Genomic DNA, 22,855 nt, shown 5'->3' with positions numbered 1-22,855 from the left:
TTGCTGCAAGTGCAATCGCCCTGCACAGATGTTCCCAGGTGCTGCTGGTCCTCTGCAGACTCCGGGCATGGCTGCCTCCTTCTCTGTCCCACCTCCTGTCTTAACAGGAGGTGGCAGACTTCCAGCTGCCTCGGCGCTGCTCTTGTGGGCAGCTCTCCCTTCAGCTCACTGAAACTGCCCGTTGTGTTACTGGGAGTGAATCTTTTAGTCATGTGTGCTGGTTTTGGCTGGGATAGAGTTAATTTTCTTCATAGTAGCTAATACGGGGCTATGTTTTGGATTTGTGCTGAAAACAGAGTTGATAATGCTGAGACATTTTCATTACTGCTGAGCAGTGCTTACATAGAGTGCAGGTCTTTTCTGCTTCTCACCCCATCCCACCAGCGAGGAGGCTGGGGTGGCTCAAGAAGTCGGGAGGGGACACAGCTGGGACAGCTGACCCCAACTGACCAAAGGGATATCCCATACCACGTGACGTCATGCTCAGCATATAAGGCCGGGGGAAGAAGGAGGAAGGGGGGGATGTTTGGAGTGATGGCATTTGTCTTCCTGCATAACAGTTATGCGTGATGGAGCCCTGCTTTCCTGGAGATAGCTGAACACCTGCCTGCCAATGGGAAGTAGTGAATTAATTCCTTGGTTAGCTTTGCTTGCGTGCACAACTTTTGCTTAAACAGTTGTTATCTCGACCCATGAGTTTTCTTACTGTTACTCTTCCGATTCTCTCCCCCATCCCACTGGTGGGGAGTAAGCAAGGGGCTGTGTGGTGGTTAGCTGCCGTCTGGGATTAAACCATGATATCATATTGCTGGTGCAGCTGTTTACGAGGGAGAAGGATGGAAATTTTCGGAGCAGTGATTCATTTCATTTTGCAGTGCTTGGGTGCCTAAGGTGAGATATTCCCCGCCCCGCCCCGGGTTCCTGAGTATGTCAGAATGAGATTTGTACAATAAATTATAGGAATAAACTGCACAGGAAGTTCTGCATGGTGTGCACTGAACTCCACAAGCAGAACAGCAGGTGTTCCCCTGGGATGCATAGCCTATGCAAAATCCCCACAGCACTTTTGTCTTATGTGGCACTGTACAAAGAGGTAGGGGAGAAGTGTGCAGGAGAAATGAGGTGTGGGAGAAACTAGGATGCCACACATTGTGCATGCTCACAAGATTGTTCTTGCTGGGATCAAGAAGGCTCACAGGGAAGCATATGAAGCTCTGACTACAAGTACCCAGTATTTTTAAAATGGCACCTACCTGCTGGGGAACACAGGCAGTAGCCTGGGCTAGAGGCTGCAAGAGGGGCTGCTCAACAGCCCAAACCGCAGTTATAGTAGGCAGCACTCTGGCAAGGCCTAAAAGGGGCAGATCAGCATGACGCTGAGCCCAGGCTGTTACTGCTTCTGAAGACACAAGGCTTTCATGGTTAAAAAGGTAAGCAGAAAGTGTTGATGTCTGCAAGTAGCACAAGGGGCATAAGGTTGTAACTTCCCAAGGCAAGCCTTGACTAATACAGAAGGGGATATGTATAGTTGTGGCAAAGTGTTTCTCAGGTAGTACCGCTATACTGTAAGCAACTGTGTGGTCACAAAGTGCCTCAGTGGCGTGATGGAAACAGATGGAACACATTAGGATTTATCAAAAGATAATCCAGTTGGTCTGTAATCTGTAAAGCAGTTATAACCCTTCCAGTTTACAACCCATTCCAAGAACATGATGCAACATCGTCCTGTTCTCTGAAGCAGGCAGTTGTCATGCAAAGGTTAAATAGCTTATTGGGAATCAACAAATACTATTCTTAGCAGGTTTATACAACAGTAAGTGACTGGTAGAGCTTCCTTAGTTGCTGTCAACAGAGAGGTGTCTTGCTACTGCAAGGTGTTTTGCAGTTACATTGAATTGTCTACAGTGTCAGTCTGTAATTAAGGATGTAATGTAGTTATCACAGAGTGAAACTGTTTGCCTTATCTAATGGGAAATGTGATTAGATGACTGGAAGAATACCTCTGATCTGTCTTGTAAACACCTATGTTCTTCACCCACTTCCATATACGGAATATATGCTTTGGGTATGTCCAGGAGGAATCTGCTTCACACTTTGATACAGTATTGCTCCATTGTTTAAAATGTTATATTTAATCAATTATGTGATTTAAATATTGGGTATTTTCTCTGTTAAGACTCTCTTGCCATCTCAGGTTGGCTGTTCCTTTTCTTATGTGCCATAGGAAACACAGTCTCAAAGAAGGTATGTTTCATTAGATGATGCCATGATCAAAGGCATAACCAAATGACTGGAAGATCATACAAATTTTGGTAACAAGTGCTACCAATGTCCAAAAAATTCCAACATTACAATCAAAGCAAAAGGCTTTACATTTTCCCCTGTCACATTGCTGAAAGTAATTCTGATGTATAAAAGCATGCAGGTCTGAGGAGAAACAGCTGAATGCCTATTATTAATGAATTTGTTTCAGAGTTGTAGGTTGCATTCCACAGGCTTTATCCTCATCCATTAAAACCAGCAGGGTTTTTTCTTTCACTTCAACAAGCACAGGACTTAGTCCCTTGTGACTTTTTTCCCTGTTTTCTAATTACTAAGCTACCTCATGTGTTGAGCAAAGCAGTACAGTTACACCATTACCCTGCCTAAGTAAGCTGCGGGCATAACTTAAACAGAAACTGCTCAGTAAGAAACTACCAAATTAATTGCGACTGCTTTCTGTTACAGAAAAAAAATTAAATTGCAGATGTTGTCATTACCATCACTGGTGTCATGACTCCTGTTCACCACTGTCATTACAGGAGCATGATTGCTGCAATTTGATTGTTGGAAAGTCACATTACAAGAAGCATGGTGGACCAGGCTATTTGGCAGTTTTACAGCATGTTACTATCTTTGACACAGAACAAGACAGTACTAGTAATGCTATTGGTGGTTACACAGCCATCTGCAATAAAGGAAGCATACTAAGGGTTAGCAGACCTGCTGCCCAAAGAACATCCAATGTAAGGCACACAAGCAAATAAAGCACGAGCCAGGGAGGCATCTGCTCACAGGTGGAGTACTTCCCAGAACAGATGGGTGTTCAGGACCATCTCAAGTAAGGAGAGGAAATTGGCATAAGCTTTTTTTCAGTTTCTTTTTAATTGGCATATACAGTATTTTTATGAACAGAGCTAGAGTACAATACTAGGAACAAGGTAACTTTTATTAATCTCTCACAAACCTGTGAATATGGAAAAAGATGAATAAAATAAAAAAAGCAGATGTATGGTGGCAAGTCGCCAGGTTCCGGTGAATTCTCATGTGAATATGATTAAAATTCAGCAGTGGCTCTGGCTCCCATGCTTGCCAGTTTATTTAGCAGTCTCCTAGATTGCTCTCAAATTCCAAAATTGATGGGTAAAAAACTATTTCACTGACTTTAGAATGAACAAACCCCAAACTGGGTTTCCTGTAGATCTGCTTCCCTAACAATCACTGATTGAGGTTCACGGGTGCTTCTAACCACCAGTGGGTCAGAAAAGGTTGTTATTTCCCCCTTTCATCCTCCTAGTCAGACAAATAGTGACTCTTTTACAGACTTGTGGAAACAACACATTCAGCTCAGTCATAATGAGAAAATAATTTCTCAGAGAAAAGGGGGAATGTGGGCAGTTCACAGCCAATGCAAATTTAGCTGGGCTGGATGGCCAGAGGTAGCCAAGGAACACTGAAGATGAGCTGGGGCAGCTGTCTTCCTGCCCCCCATGAGGGCTGCAGTGCGGCCATGCCTGTGGCGTGGGTGGTTGAGGAGGAAAGGCCCATGACCTTCTTTCTTCGGGCATTGTGGCAATTTCAGGAAATAGTCCATCTGCTACCTGCATGCCCTTCTGCTTTGTCACAGCTTGAGATCTGTGAGCAAAGAGCACGATACATGGTTTAGGAAGCGTGATAAGTATTTCTACTACTCTTTTTTCTTAGGTGTTGCACCTAAAATATCACTAGTGTAAAGCAAGCACAACATATCACTAGGATCTATTAAAATGCACAAAGAATAACTCTGTACTTTATAATTTAAAATACAGCACTTTCCTAACATGTTACTTCTGTAGGCATGCTTACTACCTATGGAAAGAAGGGGTTCCCTGCTCAACAATTCCCTGCTCAACATGATGTTGCTTCTGTATTTAACCTGTAGTTTATATCTGGGGAGGACACAGATAAGGCATGAGAGAAGAGGAATGATTTTTTCTGTTTAGTTTGTGGAGGATTTTGCATTGCCTTTTTCAAAAGGATGAATGTGAACAAATGTGAATAGTTCACAAATGTGAACTATTTAAAAAAGCTATGACTGAAGATCTCAGCCATTTTCTCAAAACGCAACATGTTTAAATAGCATTCATGCTGCTACTGAGTTTTACAGAAACAGCAACCAGTGGCGAGTGGTTAACCAGAGAGTAAAAATCTGTACATGGAGGTGAATATAAAGTTTTTCCGCATTTCCTGCTGAGACCTTATCTCATAGCTTATCACACAGACTAAATAAAAATGGAATTTAATTGACGTCACTTCATGCTAGAATATTAATGGAGCCAGAAAATATCTGCCTAAGGACCTTGCTGATCTTAATGACTTGTGTGATATCTTATCTAGGGAAGAATTTTATTCTTGCTCACATCACAATCTGAATAAGCAAAATAAGGAAAAATAAGGAAATATGTTAGGATATAAGTTCCAATTAAAATTTTGCCTCATGAAAGCTGTATCTATAGAGTAAGGAAAATGAGTTGCTTTTTCTTAAACAAATCTGTACATGAAAAGGTGGTCATCCTATTTACTGCTTATCAATTAAACCCCCCCCTTGTTTGGCACTATTTTTAATGTGTTCATGTGCTAAACATATCATCCTTTCTGCTGTAAAATGTTCAAACCATTCTTAAAGTTTACAGTTGCCATGATATTAACATAAGAGATTTTATTCTGTCATTAACCCTCATTAGTTCAACAGTATTTGTTATTTGATTGCATAGTCCTGTGTGCAGCTTGCAATTACAAATCCCCTGGTAATATACAAATGTATTCTGCAAACCACTGAAGACCTTAGAAACCTACACATGACACCATCTGCTTCATCGCTTTTCTCAGGAAAAGCACTGTGCCTTCATGGCTCAGGCAGTTCAGAACTGGGAAGAAAGGGCTGCTTTGGTTAAGACACAAATCCTTATAAATTTGCAGCCTAGCATTACTTATTTCTGCATTGATGTGGTAATATTTCAGTTTATTTTTCATTTTGACTTTTTATTATCAGTCACGTCACTGTACTTCCTTGTTTTAGCTGAGAAGCACAAGTACCAACAGAGCCTGAGAAAAGTCCTTTCTGCCTTTTCAGGTTGGGTGGGAAGCACAGTCTCATGAGACTGAGTCCTATTTTGGTCTTGTAACCAAAAACATTTAAATAGGTAGGGAGGAGATTTGAACCTATGCATTGTATTTCACAGAATCAGAGAATCACAGACTGGTTGATGCTGGAAGGCATCTCTGGACATCATCTGGTCCAACCTCCCTGCCCAAGCAGGGCCACCTAGAGACGGTTGCCCAGGACCATGTCCAGATGGCTTTTGAGTATCTCCAAGGATGGAGACTCGGTAGCTTTCCTGGGCAACCTGTGCCAGCGCTCAGTCACCCTGACAGGGAAAAACTGTTTCCTGATGTTCAGAGGGACCCTTCTGTGTTTCAGTTTGTCATTGCCTCTTGGCTTGTCACTGGGTATCACTGAAAAGAGCCTGGCTCCATCTTGTTTGCACACTCCCTTCAGGTATTTATATACATTGATGAGATTCCCTCTCAGCTTTCTTTTCTCCAGGCTGAAGAGTCCCAGCTCTTTCAGCCTTCAGTCTTCAGATGCTTCTCCCAGGTGCCATGATCAGTCAAAGATTATTGGGAGAGGCCTCACAATGACATCTGCCAGCTCCCTCAGCACTCGTGGGTGCATCCCATCTGGGCACATGGACTTACATAAGACCAGTTTGCTTAAGTATTCCCTGACCTGATCCTCTTCTACCAAGGATAGATCTTCTATCCTCCAGACTTTCCCCATGGTCTCTGAGGCCTGGGATTCCTGAAGACCAGCCTTGCTATTAAAGACTAAGGCAAAGGCATTCAGTACTTCAGCCTTTTTCATGTCCTGCATAACCCGGTCCCCGTCTCATTGAGCAATGGACCCACATTTTCCCTAGTCTTCTTTTTGTCACCTATGTACTTACAGAAGCCCTTCTTGTTGCCTGTGACATCCTGGCCAGATTAAGTTCCATTTGGGCTTCAGCTTTCCTAACTTCCTCCCTGGATGTTTGGACAATGTTTCTGTGTTCCTCCAAGGTTACCTGTCCTTGCTTCCACCTTCTGTATGCTTCCTTTTTGTGTTTGAGTTTGGCCAGGATCTCCTTTTTCATCCATGCAGGCCTCCTGGCATTTTTGCCTGACTTCCTATTTGTTGGGATGGACTGCTCTTGAGCTTAGTGGAGGTGATCCTTGATTAACCAGCTTTCTTGGGCCCTTCTTCCCTCCAGGTTCTCATCCCATGGGACTCTTCCAAGAAGATATTTGAAGATGCAGAGTCCGCTCTCCTGAAGTCCAGGGTTGTGATCTTGCTTTATACCCTTCTCACTGCCCCCAGGAGCGTGAACTCCACCATTTCATGGTCACTGCAGCCAAGGCTGTCTTTGACCTTCACATTCCCAACAAGCCCCTCGTTGTTGGTGAATATGAGGTCCAGCGGAGCACGTCTCTTTGTTGGCTGAACTGATTTTGGTTGAGTTGTATTCAAATTGAGCTTTCAAATATTGAAGTTGCAAACATGTGCTGATGATCTAGAGTAAGTTTAATGTCAAAATGTCATGTTAGTAGATGATTGTCATTGCTGAGACAAATCAAGTCATTGGGGGGGGGGGGGGGGGGGGGGGGCTGGTGGGGAAAGCAATGCCTAACATGGGAGAACTCACTGGTGGTACCACTTGTCACAAGCCAAGGCAGCCAGTCCCCAGCTGACTGTACCCATCTTGCTTCTGCAGAAACTTAGCTCGTAGGACCTACTGGGCTTACAAGCATCTTTCCAAAAAGCTGTTTTTTAAAACACTAGTCCAATGACTCCTCAACAAAAGGTAGTAATAAAATAAAAAATAAAGCTAGTAAAAAGGGGAAAAAAGTGTCATTTGTCTAACACAGGAGTGCATTATGACTACAGAATGCAAGAATTATGTATGTGAATGAAAGTTGGATGTGCTTTTAAAATTTGCTACCAGAATGATTAGGTCAGTGTCCTGGTTTCAGCTGGGATAGAGTTAATTGTCTTCCTAGTAGCTGGTACAGTGCTATGTTTTGAGTTCAGTATGCAAAGAATGTTGATAACACTGATGTTTTCAGTTGTTGCTAAGTAGTGTTTAGACTAAAGTCAAGGATTTTTCAGCTTCTCATGCCCAGGCAGCGAGAAAGCTGGAGGGGCACAAGAAGTTGGCACAGGACACAGCCAGGGCACCTGACCTAAACTGGCCAACAGGGTATTCATACCATGTGCCGTCCCATCTAGTGTATAAACTGGGGGGAGTGGGGGCAGGGAATCGCCGCTTGGGGACTAGCTGGGTGTTGAGCGGTGCGTGGTGAGCAATTGCACTGCGCATCATTTGTACATTCCAATCCTTTCATTATTGCTCTTGTCATTTTATTAGTGTTATCATTATCATTATTAGTTTCTTCTTTTCTGTTCTATTAAACCATTCTTATCTCAACCCACGAGTTTTACTTTTTTTTCCCCCTATTTTCTCCCCCATCCCACTGGGTGGGGGGGGGGGGAGTGAGTGAGCGGCTGCGTGGTGCTTAGTTGCTGGCTGGGGTTAAACCACAACACTCAGCAAGTCTGAGCCTCTTTTAGTCGGTTTAGGTCTTCATCTTGAGAAAGCTGACCAGTGACCAGCAAGTCTTCATTAAATACACCACTGTTGACCTGGGGACAAAGGCGTCATATTTTACAGTACTGCTAAGCTTGCCAGGCATTAACTACCCTAGCTGTGTAGGTGCCAAACAAGTACAGCAGGTGAGCAGCTCTTTACTTAAAGTGAAAGCAAAGCTGTGCCCAATGCCCAAATCATGTCTATCAAGATATACAGTTGAGGGCTTTTTCCTATCAGGCCTCCAAAAGGCTATTTCTACAGGGGAAAAAGTTTTTAAAAAATTGTGAATTTTGCATAATCAGCATTAGGAGTTTGTATTACTTATTCTTCTAGTGGTTTTTGGTTTTAAAATAAATTCCATGCTGAGGCAAGAAATATATTTACATAGATATGTTTCTAGAAGAAAACTTCTTCCCCTGTCCCCAATGTTACATTCATTCATAATTTCACATCTGTCACAACTGGTCTATTACAAACTACCCAAAGGATTGTGTTCCTTGAACTCAGAAGGAAATTGTATTTTATGCTTGCAACAAAAATATTTTATGAATTTTTTGATCTAAATAAAAAACCCAGCTGACTGTTAAGTGAATACAGGAACTGAGAAATGCTAATACTATGTTTGTAAACCAGACTGGATTAATAGAAACCCTGAATGTTCTATAAGTCCTCAGTACGGCTCAGACAAAGAAAACTTCAGATCAGGCAATTTAAAGGACAACTTACCTATTCTTGTTAAGAGAAATTTGGAGTACAAATAAAAATAATTGTATTTCCAATATTGCTTTATTTGCCAAATGCTGTATTATCTGAGACAAAAGATGTTTTCAAGATGATATGTGAAGGATGGGATTTTATGGACTAGCCTTACACTATGACTGGTTTTTTTTGAACAAATACCAAAAATGCAATTGTTTGGCAGCATAAATAAAAATTTAGGGCCACAGAAAGTTCTGTATTGAATCAGATCAGTGTTCCAACTCTGACCAAGAAATGCTTCAGATATCTCAAAGGCACATACCGGAATGGATATTTTTGGAACAGCCTGTTATAAATCACCTTATTCAGCAATCTAACTTGTGCCCCCAAAGCATGAGAGTTCTTATCTTACATTTTTAATACTAACTAATCTGCAACTGTGAATGATCACATTATTCATATAAATGCATAAACCCCACTGAATCTATGGCATTTTCTGGACAATCATTCTATACAGATCACCAAGTGTACAAGACAAAGTAAATACATTACCTGGCAGAAGTACCTGAATCACTTACTTTATTTCAGTTATATGTCTAATTTGTGTTTTGACAGAATAAATAACCACTGTGTTTTCTACCTGGCCTGAAACTAGGAGCTTTCCAAACCTTGTGATTATTTGTAAGGAACATCTTAGGATGTCTCCTATTCCTGCTACATCCTGTTAGAGATAAGGATGTCTGGAAACTATAACAGTAGTTCCATGTAAGAGCACATTATTGATACTAACGAGAAGTAGCAGCACTGGTGGTGTTCCTGCTGTGTTCTGTACGTAGCTGGCTGTGCTCATTAAGCTATGAATGACTTTGACATGTAAGTGCTGAGTAATGCCCAGCACACTATATGTCAATGACATATTAAAATCCATATTTTAAGAGAGAACGTTATAATATTATCAGGTAACTTAGTTGATTGTTTTCAAATAGTATAGGAGTTATTGTATGAGGAGGAGAAAACCTGGGTTCCTTCTGTTTCCTCTGTGTTGAACTGATCTATAGGTGGCTTTAGCTCTACTCCTTGTCTTTCCTATGGGCCAGCTGGGGCAGAGGCAGGGCCTTCATGCTCTTAGACCACTTGTCTCTGTTTCCAGTACATAAGGTCTGCTGAGATACCTGGAGGCAGCAAAAAAATAAATGCACTGATTTCAAAATTAGCTTTCAGAGGAGTACCCTTGTTAAGATTGGAAATCTATAAAAACATGTGTTTTAGGTAACGACTTTCTTCCTCCTAAGGGAGAAAAGATTTCAAAGGGCCCAGTGATTCCCTTTAACTTGAAGAAAATGCATCAGGCTGGTAGAGGGAACAAATCCTGGAAATGCAAGTGTTACAGTTTTACAAGCAAGCACAAAGAAAAACTCGCACTCTTAAAACTTGCATGGCTAACATAAATGAGATAATCTATTTTAGTTTTAAACTGAGTAGTTGTGTGTGGCTGCACATTAAAATAATGCGAGGTAAAGAAGCACAGGAGGAGCCTCTTTTTGCCGGCTTTGTTGTGTTAATAGGCACTGCCCTTTAGGTGGTGCTCTTAAAATTCACCTGTGTACCAGAGCAGCGGCTGCCCAAGCAGGGTGTGCAGTCCTGCTGTGCAGTGCTGCACTATAAGGGGGAAGAGCTCCCTTCCGCACATGCCATCAAAGAAATCTTCATCATTTTTAGCTTTCTTCTCAGATACCTAGCATGGTCCTTGGTAAAGGTACTTCCAGTCTTTTGCCTCAAGTACCTCTCTTCTTACCCACTTTCTACATGATCAGTATTTTTATTGCTGCAATACTGACTTCTCCTCACCCACTTCCTGCATTGCTGATGAGTAAGGGAATAAGAGAGTCTGGAGACAAGGAAACTAAAGAAATATCTCTGTGCATTGTGTCACTGCACGTGACCCTTCTCTTGAGTTCCTGGTTGAGTCCTGGAATGCTGCCTTAGCTGTTTGCTGGATGGGTAGGCAGCAAGAAGTGAGAAGGAGGAGGGTAGCCATGTATCTTTCATTTCAATACATTCTGTTTTAAAATTATTGGTAACATTTGCTGTGGAAAAATAACTTGTTTTGGCATCACAATATTCAAGTTTATCCACTTTCTTGCTCTCTCACCTTTTTAGCATAGAAATTCTCATGAGTTTTGAGGTAATGTGAGGGGACAACTTTTCTTGTAGTGTTCTCAATGTTTCCTCATACTGCTGTTACATTGCAAAAGCAGGAAATGTCACGTGTGTACAAAGGGTGTAAGAATACAAACACAGTTCTCTAAACACTCTTGGGCTTTTGAGAACAATAGTATTTCTCAAGATTGACTGATCATATTGCGTATACACAATGCTTTCTCTCTCTGCTAAATACTTATGACAAAAAAGAGAATGAACTGCCTATTTGTCAGCTGAGTATATTTTCCTCTGGCTACAATCTGCAAAAGATAAGTGTTAGTATAGTCAATTTTTCCACGTCAGAGCAGAGCTCTAGCCGGTGCCACTAGAAACACGTTCCTGCCCACACTTGTTAGGGAAACAGCAACTCTCTGTCCCAGAATGAAGCCCCAGGTTACAGTTTTCCAGCATGGGGTGTCTCTGTAGTCCAGCTGGTGTCAGCTGTTGTTTAAGCACCGCATTAGCTAGCGGATGTCTAATTCTTCATCAGGGCAGGGATTCATTCTATCTAAGTGTGGAAACAGCACTAATGCTTCACCCTTTTCTGTGTAGTTTTCAAGTCATTTTGTCATACAAGATTCTTCCTTTCCTAATCCAAGGTTTTTTCAATGTTTTCTTTCTTTCCTCCTTTCTTTCTTCCTTTCCTTCTCTCTCTTTCTTCCCCCAATATTGGCAGACATCTAAGGCAGTAAAGGCTCATCTGTTCACCCTGATTTAAACTGAACGTGGTTGGTTTTTGTCTTTCTTGATTGTTTTTTCTAACAACCCAGATCTGACATACAGGGGCATGCAACATGCTTATAAAATTTTTCCAGTGTGTCACATTTGTCTCCCTTGAGGGAAAGGACTGAGCAGGAGTACATTGAGTGCTCCTGGGAACTTCTTCCTCTGTTCTGGGGTGCAGTGCCTTCCAGATTTTTCTTGTTTCCTTTCCATTGCCAAGCAACCTACAGCCCTCAAATTATTTGTAGGCACCTTTCTAATGGGACTATGCAATCAGGATGATGCAAATGACTAAATTTTTTTTTTTTTTTTTTTTTTTTTTTTTTAATGTGGTACAGCTCTTCTTCATTGCTCCTGAGAGCTTGGATTTGCAGGTGGGACCAGGTCCTGCCTCTGCCTCTTCTTGGTTACATCAAGAGCCACTCCTCACTGCTGGTGGGTGCAGGTAGCACCCCGTGGGACAGCTGGGCCAGAATAATTCTGGCCCCCTGCAAAGCTGGGCATGTGCCACAGTAATTTGCCTTTCCTCTTATGCAGGTTAACTAAGAAAGGACTCAGATGCTTCCCACTTCAGCTTCCACATTTTTCTCAAGGGTTTTGTCATAAAAATCTAGTCTTTTTAAAGGGGAGTAGATAAATATCTCCAATAGTTTGGGGCAATAATTTAACCCTTATGCAGGACAGATACTCTGGCCTCTCCACAGCTTCCCAATCTCTGACTCAGCATTTTATCACTTGTCCCAGTGTACAAGCAGTTGCTTTTTTTTCCATGTGAACAAATTGCTAAACCCTCCTGTTTCCCATCTGCTGAATTCTGGGTTCCAGAAAACCACAAGAGAAGCAGCACAGTGCTGCACTCCTTGTCCTTTGGGCCTGCACGAGCAACATCTTGGCAGTGTGGGTGCATGGTGGCCTCAGTGAACTGGTCAGCCTTCAAGCCAAGAAAGACTCAGGAAAGCTTCTGCTACAGAAACCCATTTAACTGAGGGGATCAGGTTTTCAGCTTGGTTTTAGGCAAGTCCCTCTGAGGCCTTGTTGTGACCATCCTGGACTGCCTTTAATAGCTGGATTTTCATTACTTTTCTGACCTCCTAAAAGGGCCTGAGAATTTTTTTTCTCCAAAGACATGTTCCTTTTCTCAAGAATGTCTATATTTCAGTATTTTCTCATGAAGAGTTACACTACCCATGCAGAGGACATACTTCGGAAGACTGGTTCAAATACTTCTACCAATAATTACTCCCACCCCTCAATTTATAAAAGATCATCTTCTGTATGGGAAGGTCTGGGTATCAGACCTTGCTCCTGACCCTTTCTTAGCTGTAGGGGAACATGTGATATATAATGAAAAAGAAAACTATGCAGAAGAACAGGAAGATGATCCACTTAGTTCTTTCCTTTCCAAACTAACAGGCGCGTAATGTTCCTGTCTTTCATTTTACCATTAAATGTGCCGCAAGGTCTTTCATCTGGCAATTGTTACATTGAATTCAGCCAGTTTTGCAAAAGGCTGAAAGTTATTTCTATGGCAGAGATATTTTATATCCTTCAAGCCAAGTTTCATGGGTCTCTGCTCCATCGCACGCATGAGAAAACCCCTCACCAAGTACAGCTCTATTGAGTTCACCAGTGACATCCCTGGGAATGCACTGGGGGCTATTACAGGCCAGGCTAAGCCATGCTGGGAGGCCATGGAGGCATGAGGTGGTTATAAAAAAGAAAACAAGGTTTTCCTTTTCTATCATTCACAAATTAAAGTCTGCTATGAACACGAGTTTTTAATTAGGTTGATGACTGTGGGAAATGTATGTGCAGTTAAACTAACAAGTTCATGAGCTCTTGATCATAAGCTGTCCTGTGATGAGTAGCACAAACCTGACTGTTTCATCAACCTGGTGAGTTTTTCAGCATAAGCGAACTCCTGAGAAGGAGGACACTGCTCACCTGAGAAAGCTTCTCAGCAATTTACTGATGGGTTTGTTGCCCCAAAAGAATTTTAATTGTCAGTTTAATACACTGGAATCCATTATTTGAAACAAAACCTTGAGTTGTTTACCTTTTCAGATTAGGTTACGTAACTCTCTAGGCCCTAAATGGGAAAGTAATCAGGCTTCTAGGAATTGGTGAAGAAGCACATTCCTTCTCTTTCTCTGAAAAGGCAAATTCCTTTTCGTTTCTGCTTTACCACACATCAGCCAAAGTAATGGGAGGATTTTTGTTGTTATCCGTGGACTTCAGACCAGCGCTATTGCCTTGATGGTTGAGCTGGTTTTCTGATCTTAAGCCTGAAACAACAAAGAGTTTCTGTGTATTTATGGTTTTATCTTACTATTTAATAGTAACAAACTCTTCTTCTTCTTCTTTTTTTTTTTTTTTCCCAGACCCTTCCTTGCTGACAGTGATGACTTAGATCTTTTACAAGTTTGAAAACAGAGGCTTTTTCAACAGATTGGTAAACCAAGATATCACTCTGACTTTCAAAGATTTGAATGCATTGGGAAGAACATGGTTTTAAAAGAATATTTAGGGTAGCATTTAAAGGAATTAAAACTTTATTTGGAATATAAATATGAGTCTAATTTTAAACAGTATAAAAGCACTGGTGTGGGCATTATGTCTGAGGACAAAGATAAGGGATGGAGGTAACACCTTTTATTAAACCTGAGCAAAATACAAATGGAGAAAATTACCCAGGGTTTAAGCAGATGTCTATGAACTGATCATCTCTTAAAGAAAATGCACCTGGTATGTGTGAAGAAGAGGGACCATTAATTTGAAGTAAAGCAGAAATGAAAAGGAATTTGCCTTTTCAGAGAAAGAGAAGGAATGTTTCCTAGCCTGTTTAAATTACTAGTGTAGATGAAGGCAGATCTTGAAGTTATTTGTTTTCAGTTGGTTTGTGGTTGGAAGGAAGTTCTACCTCTGCGTAATTATCTAACTCCTTCCTTGGGTTGTACTTCTCTTGAACAAGCTCCTCATTATATCAGTCTTTAAAGAAGCACTGACCAAAGTGAGAGAGCAGCAGCTTGTGTCATAGAGCTAACTAATGACAGTAAATTCACAAATGTGCAGTTGGAGCCTTCACAGGCTTTGAGGACAGGACCGAACACCTGTCAGACAACCGGGCTACAAGATACCGTGAAACTCTGGGAAGGAGCAACAGAAAGAGCCAGGGGGTGGGGGAAAACCTTTAACTTGGAGCTCAGTAATGAAGAAATTGCTTTGCAAAACTGCTTGTTTGCCTGTGTAGTCATTATGGGATGCAGCACTTAATGGGGACAGAAGTTCAGCTAGTACAGTCATTCCACCTGTTCTGGAGCTGGGGGCTGCACTGTGAAGAACTCCTGGGAAACAGAAGCACTAAACACTAGTGTCCAGAGTGATGGTTCTACAGGCTTTCTTTTCCCCATATACACCTAGATTGGATCACTTCCTTTGTATACTAGGGTGCAGAGTGATTTTTACTGTCCCTGTTTCTGAGCACAAGAACAGAGAGAAACATACATTTTACACAGCAGCAAGGATATGTGATACATGTCCCAGTCTGTGTGCTACATGGGACTATGCTAACGGTTAAATCTTACTTTCTGTGTCCTTTGTGACACTCTGCTGCAGGCAGGTCAGATTTTCCTCTTTCTGAGCAAATCAGTTTTCTTTAGAACAACATGCCCTTTCCATATCTCACAGGTTCAACAAACTTTGCAAGAGTTTGCAAAGTGTAAGGACACAAGAAAAGGCAGATACAAGAGATCCAATTCTTGTTTGCACTGTAGCTACTCCATGCTTATTGGCAGTACACAGGAGCTTCAAAAGATAGCTTACACTAACCTTAAGGTGGTTTTAAGCTACCAGATTGATGTAAATGCTACTCAGGGCATATTTGTCCTGCACAGTACCCATGACTTAATTGTGCAGACACTGTAAAAACAGAAAAGCTCTGCCTTGAGCTTCTGGCCATCTAAGGACAACGTGCCAGAATTTAACCTCCTGCAGAGCTTGTCCTTCTTACCTAGAGAGAGGCATGACTTGTGGCACAACATGAATATACAGATGTGAGCATGCTGCTGTAGCAGATGGATTACCATTTGGATGTGTATTACCGCAGTCTGCACTAGATGGACAGACTACAGCAAAGGAAGGTGCTGAACAAGGGAACTGCATAAGGTGAGATGATCCATGAAGAAAAATGTGCCAAGTATGTGCTTTTATGGGAGACACAGGCAAAGCAAGCTTGCCTCAAATCATTAGTCTCAGATAAAGCTACCACATGCCAAGCAGAAGTGTTGCTGTCAGTGGTTTCTGAAGGAAAGAGCAGCATGCTGAGAAGGCCTGTGCCTTCCCATGATGATCACAGAGAGATACGTCCTCAGCACATGTGCTGAAGGGAAAAGATTTATCACCGACAATCCAGTGTGGAGACAAGAGGCCAGATGTAGCTGACCTCAGAGGTTGCTTACCTGATAGAAACAGAGGGGATTCCCTTACAACATCGATGATCTTTACTGTACCGAGAGCTACTCCTGGCACCATACATTTTAACCGTGCTGTACAAAGCCGGAGACATTATTTTGGCAGAAGACACCACCAAGCGCTGGAGCATAGGCACTGCATGTAGGCTTTGCTAGAGAAGAAGCTGTTATGAACCATACTAACTGCCCTGTACAAGTTTTTGGCCATGCTATAATGTATTTTTTCTGCAGTGCCAAAGCAAATTAAAGACCTTCGACATTTTAAAAATATGCATTAACTTGAAAACCCTTCAAACATAGTTTTAAGGTTTTCTAAAATAGATTTGGAAAAATGAAAGAAAACTGAAATGAGGCTTCAGGGAATGAAGTACTCAAAATTAATTGTAACTTATTAGGTGACTGTGTTTCAAACTGAAGATGCTCCTGATGATGATAATGCACAACATAGTACTGATGTATCTCTACAGCTTCCAGCTGAGAAATCAGCTTGTTTCACTCAGGGTCCCCTACAGCATATTATACTGCATGCATGAGACCTGCATAGGTATAGGAGCTAGTGTGACTGAAAAGATCACCTACTACTTTATTTTATGCTTAGGAGAAAAATTATTGTAACCAACTATGTGTAATCAGAGTTTGTCATGGCAACATGAATTTTAAAGAATGAGGAATTTAAATGTCTTCAAATAGTTACAAGATTAAATGTTAAAAAACACCTGGGCTCTTCTTGGCATCCTGTCTCATCTGCTCCCATGGGCTGTGTGATGAGACTCATTGTTCTAGTGCAGCACCCACCTGAGGAGGAAACAGGAGAGGCCACTCCACGATCACCTCGAGGCCAGGGGGGCTGCAGTCCTGGAGCAGAAGTCTTAGCATTGCTGGAAGGTGCCTTCTAAGGGGCTTGTATGTTTCTGTCTGACCTGAAACGCCTGAAAGCAGATGAAGGGAAGGAGACTTTGCTGAAGCATTTCTTGTAAGCTGCCAAGTGGGAAAAGCTAGTTTTGAGTCTGCTGCATACAAGAGGACTGTGCTGGTTGTCAGCGTTACGTCCACTCTAGATGCAAGAGTAGAAAGTGTTTACTGGATGCAAACTGTGTTTAAAATCCTAACAGCATTATCAGTTTTAACTCTTTGAAATCAAATAAATAATATTTGTCTGTAGGGCAAATCACAGGCCAAGCCCAAGCTTGCTGGCTGCTTTGCTGCCCACCAGTTTTATCCACGTGTTGAAGAGATCAGTATATGATCATAGAATTTAGCCAGAATTCACTGTTTTCCAATAGAAAACTGCCTGGCTCAGATCATTTACCAGCACCTGCATTCACTCCTCACATAGATCAGTATTGATATCTGGGTCAGATTTTTTCACAAATCTCTTACCTCTACTGAAAACCAGCAGAATTATGACATATATTTAGCAATATCTTCAGTTTCAGAAATGTACTTGTTCAAATGTTTATCCACACGGGATTCCTGTTTTAGCCCAGCATTTAAAATATTGTAACTCATGTTGCTTTCCTTCTATGTTAATACCACTTTACTCTTTTCCACTTGCTTCCCTTTACTTGTTCTCTGTGTGTTGCATTGTGATATTTCATGTGTGTTGAATGAGCTCCTCGTGAACCTGCAAGAGCCCACTTCAGTGACTGGGTTTGACCTGGCTGGGACTCCTGGCTAAAGCTGCAGTAAAGCCAAAACTCCATGATTCAGGCTGAGAAAAAATTGGCATTTTAATTTTCTATCTCCTATTCTGTTCCTCTTTTTCTGCCCCTGATTACTGGCAAGCCCCTGGGAAGCTCACTTCATGCTCTTCTCCAGCAGTCTGCTCAGGGAGGTGTGATGAGATTTAGGAGTGAAGGGAAGGCAGAGAAGAGCTCTGTCCTGTTAACAGACTAATGCAAGATTGCTTGGCACACAGACTGGAAGCTGCCTGCTCTGGCAGTGTCAATGGTAACAGCAAGAGGAGGTGACTAAAACCAAGCTGCCTCCTCCTGAGGCAAAGTCACAGGTATGTTCCAGCAGAAATGTCCAAAGCCTCAGCTGAAGATCTTGGCATTGCAGGACTTGCTCTGAAACATCCCTTGCAAACTCCTGTCAGCTGATCTCTGTGAGGACTGGATGTCTGCTTTGGAGAAGCTGAGCAGCAAGATTAGAAGAACTGGAAGAGTAAGTTTTTCAAGCAGTCCCACTGCTATGGACCTACTGGGACCCCTGTGTTAAAGGATGGCAGCCCAGCCAGCCTGGCACTGGGCCTTGTCACTCTTGATTTTTGATGGGTGAAAAATGGGGGCAGAGAGGAAGGTGCAGAGGTGGGAACTCTGTGGTGGACAGAGCAGCAAACTTCAGGGCTGCATCTGCCCTTCCAGCCCCACAGTCAGTAACTGCATGCTTGGCCACACAGCCCAGGGGCAGAGGATCCACTGGAGTTGGCACCATTAGGGAAGTGTTGATTGCCCTGGGAGGCATGCAGGTAGCACTGGAAGCTGTGGGATAGGAGGGCTTATGTGCAGTTTGGAGCCAGGTTGAAGACCTTCCTCACGGTAAGGACTGGCTTGTCCCCATAGACATGTGCACAGCTGCGCATGTGTGGGAGCTCGTGCAGAGACAGGCTGCATCCACACCACCTGCCCAAAGCCCCTGCTCATGCAGATGAGCTCTAGGAAGGAGCAAATGTCTGTTCTGAGCCCTTCATCAAGGAGCAAATCACCCTGATGCCTGCTCTGCTTCTCCTGTGCTTCCTCCAACTCCTCATGCTCCCCTTCCTCCCACCTGCTGTGCTCTCAGCCCAGCTGCTTTTCACCTGCAGGACCCAGTGCCCCCCATTCTCTGCCAACCCTGCAGCCAGGGCCTGGGCAGGAGGGTGAGGAGCAGCAAGTCCTGAGGCAGGGCCTCTTGCAGGAAGCCTGGGCATTCCTGCAGCAGCCCTAGATCCCTACTAGGAATCACAGCCCCTTGGGAATCCTACAGGACAGGGATACTCCACATGGAAATCAAGCTGATGCTGGAGGCATTGATTCAGGAAACTGTGCAGCAAGCTTTGCTCGAAGATCTGACACGGTTGCAGAGTTTGCTGAGGTTCCATGCCAGGAAGAGCAGAAGGGGCAACCCAGAGAGGAGGAGGTACAAGTCACTAAGAGCAAATGGGACAGCCTCACTAATGCTTTTTGTAGCAGTTACAATCATCTGCAGCAATGAAAGGCAAGACCTGAAATAGTCTGATTTGCCTCAAAGGGTTCTGCTGGGTTTGACACCCATCAGAGCAGCCTGGTCCCTTCCCACCACACTTTGCAGAGGGCTTCCATTCTGCAACACAGAGCAGGAGTATTTCTTTGGAGCAGCCATGATCTAGGGACCTTGTGTGGCCAGGTACCTGATCAAGGATCAAAGGAAGACTAGAGAAAACATGGGCCTGCTGCTGAATGGTGCAGGGGGCTGGTAACAAATGACATGGAAAAGGCCAAGGTACTCAGTGCCTTCCCTCTTCAGTGTTTACTGATAAGACCAGTTTTCAGGAATACCAGGTCCCTGAGACCCTAGGGAAAGTCTGGAGCAAGGAAACTTACCCTCAGTGGATGAGTACTAGGTTAGGGACCACTTAGACAAACTGGACATACATAAATCCATGGGGCCGAGTGCTGATGAAGCTGTGTGATGTCATTGCAAGACCATGCTTTGAATGGTCATGATGACAGGGAGAGAACAAATGACAATCCTTCATCAAGAAGCCAAGAAAAAAGATCTGAGGACTTACAGGCTGGTCAGCCTCATCTCAATCCCTAAAAAGGTGACGGAACAACTGATCCTAGACATAAGTTTCAAACACACGAAGGACAAGAAGGTGATCAGGAGTAGTCACTATGATTTATGAAGGGGATAATCATGCTTAACCAATGTGATGGCCTTCTACAATGAGGTGACTTGCTTGGCGTCTGAGGGGAGGGCAGATCCAGCAATGGATGTTGTTTACCTTGACTTTAGTAAGGCTTTTGGCACTGTCTCCCAAAACATCCTTGTAGACAAACTGATAAAGTATGGGCTAGAAAACCGGACAGCGAGGTGGTCTGAAAACTGGCTGCATGACTGGGCTCAGAAAGTTGTGATCAGTGGCAAAAAGTCCAGCTGGGGACAAGCCACTAGTGGTGTACCCCATGGTCAATACTGGGGCCAATAGTGTTTAACATCTTCATGAGTGACCTGGATGATGGGACAGAGTCCATCCTTGTCATGTTTGCAGATGATCCAGAACTGGAAGGAGTGACTAGACTAGGTGGCTGCACTGCCATTCAGAGGGACCTGCACAAGCTGGAGAAATGGTCAGAAATTAACCTCATGAAGTTCAGTGAAGGAAAATACAAAGTCCTGCATCTGAAGAAATATAACTGCAGGCACCAGTACTCCTGGTTCACAGCTGTTCTCCTCCAGCCAGATCAGATGCCACAGTTACAGGGTCATGGTGGATTAAGGCAGCAGGTGCCATTCTAACCAGAACATTGAGTGCCCAAAGCCTTCTGGGCCTTTTAAAACATTTTACATATTTAAAACCACTTTAATGTTGGAAAATTGCCATTCCATCTATGTAGGGTGTTGCTGCTGAGCTGAAATAATACAAGTGTCAGGCATGATACCCTACCCTCTCTGCTGGCTTCATATTGCTTCTGAGATGGGCTGCTCTCAGGGGCTTGGCTGCACTCAGCAGCAGTAAAATGATGAAAGATTGCTAATTATTTTCCCTGTGTTAATCATCTGTATACTTTATGTATTACACAGCCAACACTGCTCTGCCCTTTTCTGATAGTACCTGCGCCCTTGTTGTGCAAAACGAAAATCACACTGTGCCTGCAGTCGTGTGTATCTCATGAAAGGCTTTAAAATCCCTTCTTCTAAGCTTCCTCAGCTACAGATTAGGACATTCATCCTAAATGAAAGGATGAGAGAAGGATAATTCCCAAGATGCAAAGAGTAGCTACAGTGTTTGACAAATCCTGCTGACCTCTCCCCAGTTTGCTGCTCCTCCTCCATCCTCCCTGGCTCACACGTCCTCACCCACATAGCCAAATACCTCCGAGGATATTTTTAATGCATGTGAATATAGAATCTAACTAATGGATGGATTTTTTCTGTGCCTCTGAGTGAAAGCACTGCAGTTGAAGCAGGCTATGTTCTTCCTCCCTCCTTCCCTAACAGTTGGACTCGATAATCTTAAAGGTCTTTTCCAACCTAAACAGTTCTATGATTCTCCTGTGTGCAAAACTCAACCCAGAAATTGCCATTGGAGCTTCTTTTTCGTACCTCTATTGTGGCCTGTTGTCTCTAGCAAGACCCTCCACCCTCACTATTGGTCTTAAAGCAGCCTCACAAAGAATGCATGCAGCAGGTGCTCTTCAACTGCTTTTGAGAAACAGAAAATATTTTGGAGGGTTGATGGTGCCAGTGTTTCCTGTTGCCAAGAGAATCATGCTGTGTGCTTCTGGTCCCCTGGCTAGCCCTTGTTCCTGACTGAGGGACCTGCTCTGACAGTGACAGGAGAGCAGGGAGAAGAGCCAAACACCATAATCCAGCTGGGCCACTTTGACTCACTGCTCTCCATTTAAATAACTCCTTTGACTGGGGCTAGGCTAGTGACAGGGATTGGTTTTCTGCTTCAGGCCCTGGTCCCTTGACTTCTAGCATTGCATTTCATTCTGTGCGCCATCAGGAAAGTTTAAGAGATCAACAACAAATAATATCATGTTGAATTAACACTTTTTTGCCATGCTTTTTCATGGTGTCTCTTTGGCAAACAGTGGTTGAGAAAGGGTCCAATGCATTTAGCTGGGATGCAGGCAGTGAGCAGTCAGAAAACCCAGAAGCTGCTGTGAAGCCTGGGCTGCAGCAGTAACCTCCAGGCACTGGGGCAGGCAGAAGCTGCTGGTCTTCTCACTGCTCAGAAAGGAGGGACTGACCCCTCAGTCTGTCAGGAGCAGTTTTCTCCTCCCATCTCCTTCCAGCTGGAAGAGTCTGATCAATTAAACTGAGAATCGGGAAACACACTTTGAAGCAGACAAGCAGACTTACCATGTCTGAGTGCTCAGTCACAGAGATGAGCATGACTCATCGCGAGAGTTAATAAGGGAAGGTCACATCTGCTTCTTCTGTATGAATGAATATCTGCAATATGCATCAGAAACAGTTTTTCATTTTACCCACGGTGAGTTTACACAAATTGTCATATTTTTGATAGGCAATTTTTTTTCAGGTGAGTTTCGAAGTAGTTTAATATGAACAAACCATGTCAGATCAAGGCCATCCTGAGACAAGCTTCTTCTAAGAGACTGGTTAGCAGTTATCTGCAATTACAGAATCAAAAATTGAAATGGATTTAGAAAATAGAAATAGAAATGGATTGTAGCCTTGGCTTGCTAAAATTAAGTACAAAACATGTACTGGGTAAATTAAGGGCTTCTCATTGTGGCTCTAGATGACTTTTTGTTGCTCTGATCCAGTTAAAAAACCATGACTTGCTGATTGCACTGTAGAAGTGAGAAGCAGGTCTGGCACAATACAATTGCCTGGGAAATGAATCACTCCTTCTCTTGCTGGCTTCTCTCGCAGGAGTGATGAAAGATGATTCTGGTAAAGCTGGGAAAAGCTTATATTTTAACCACAGGAAACCTAAACCACAAGGACAATCAATCAAGATCCTCCTGAGACAGTAACCTGAGAAACTAACAAATTATACTAACTTCAACCTTTCAAAATTTTCCAAATTTTATTTACTAACAGTCCCAATTATCCTAGAAAGTCCCCCTTCCTGAAGTAAAAATAATAAAATGACAGTATTACGTACATAACCATTAA

General features: G+C 43.0%; 1 long non-coding RNA gene across 1 annotated transcript in view; it reads right to left on the bottom strand.

Moving 5' to 3' along the window:
• Nucleotides 1–22,156, bottom strand: part of LOC115336732 — a 32,228-nt gene extending 10,072 nt beyond the window's left edge. Inside the window, exons 1-2 of the long non-coding RNA XR_003921889.1 lie at nt 22,073–22,156; nt 16,814–16,947 (exon numbers count right to left, since the gene is read on the bottom strand). This is a non-coding gene — a long non-coding RNA (uncharacterized LOC115336732). The remainder of the gene's footprint in view (nt 1–16,813; nt 16,948–22,072) is intronic.
• Nucleotides 22,157–22,855: the final 699 nt, after the last annotated feature.

Source organism: Aquila chrysaetos, chromosome Z (assembly GCF_900496995.4).
Source record: "Aquila chrysaetos chrysaetos chromosome Z, bAquChr1.4, whole genome shotgun sequence".
NCBI lineage: Eukaryota > Metazoa > Chordata > Aves > Accipitriformes > Accipitridae > Aquila > Aquila chrysaetos.
This window is presented reverse-complemented; position numbering and strand designations above follow the sequence as displayed.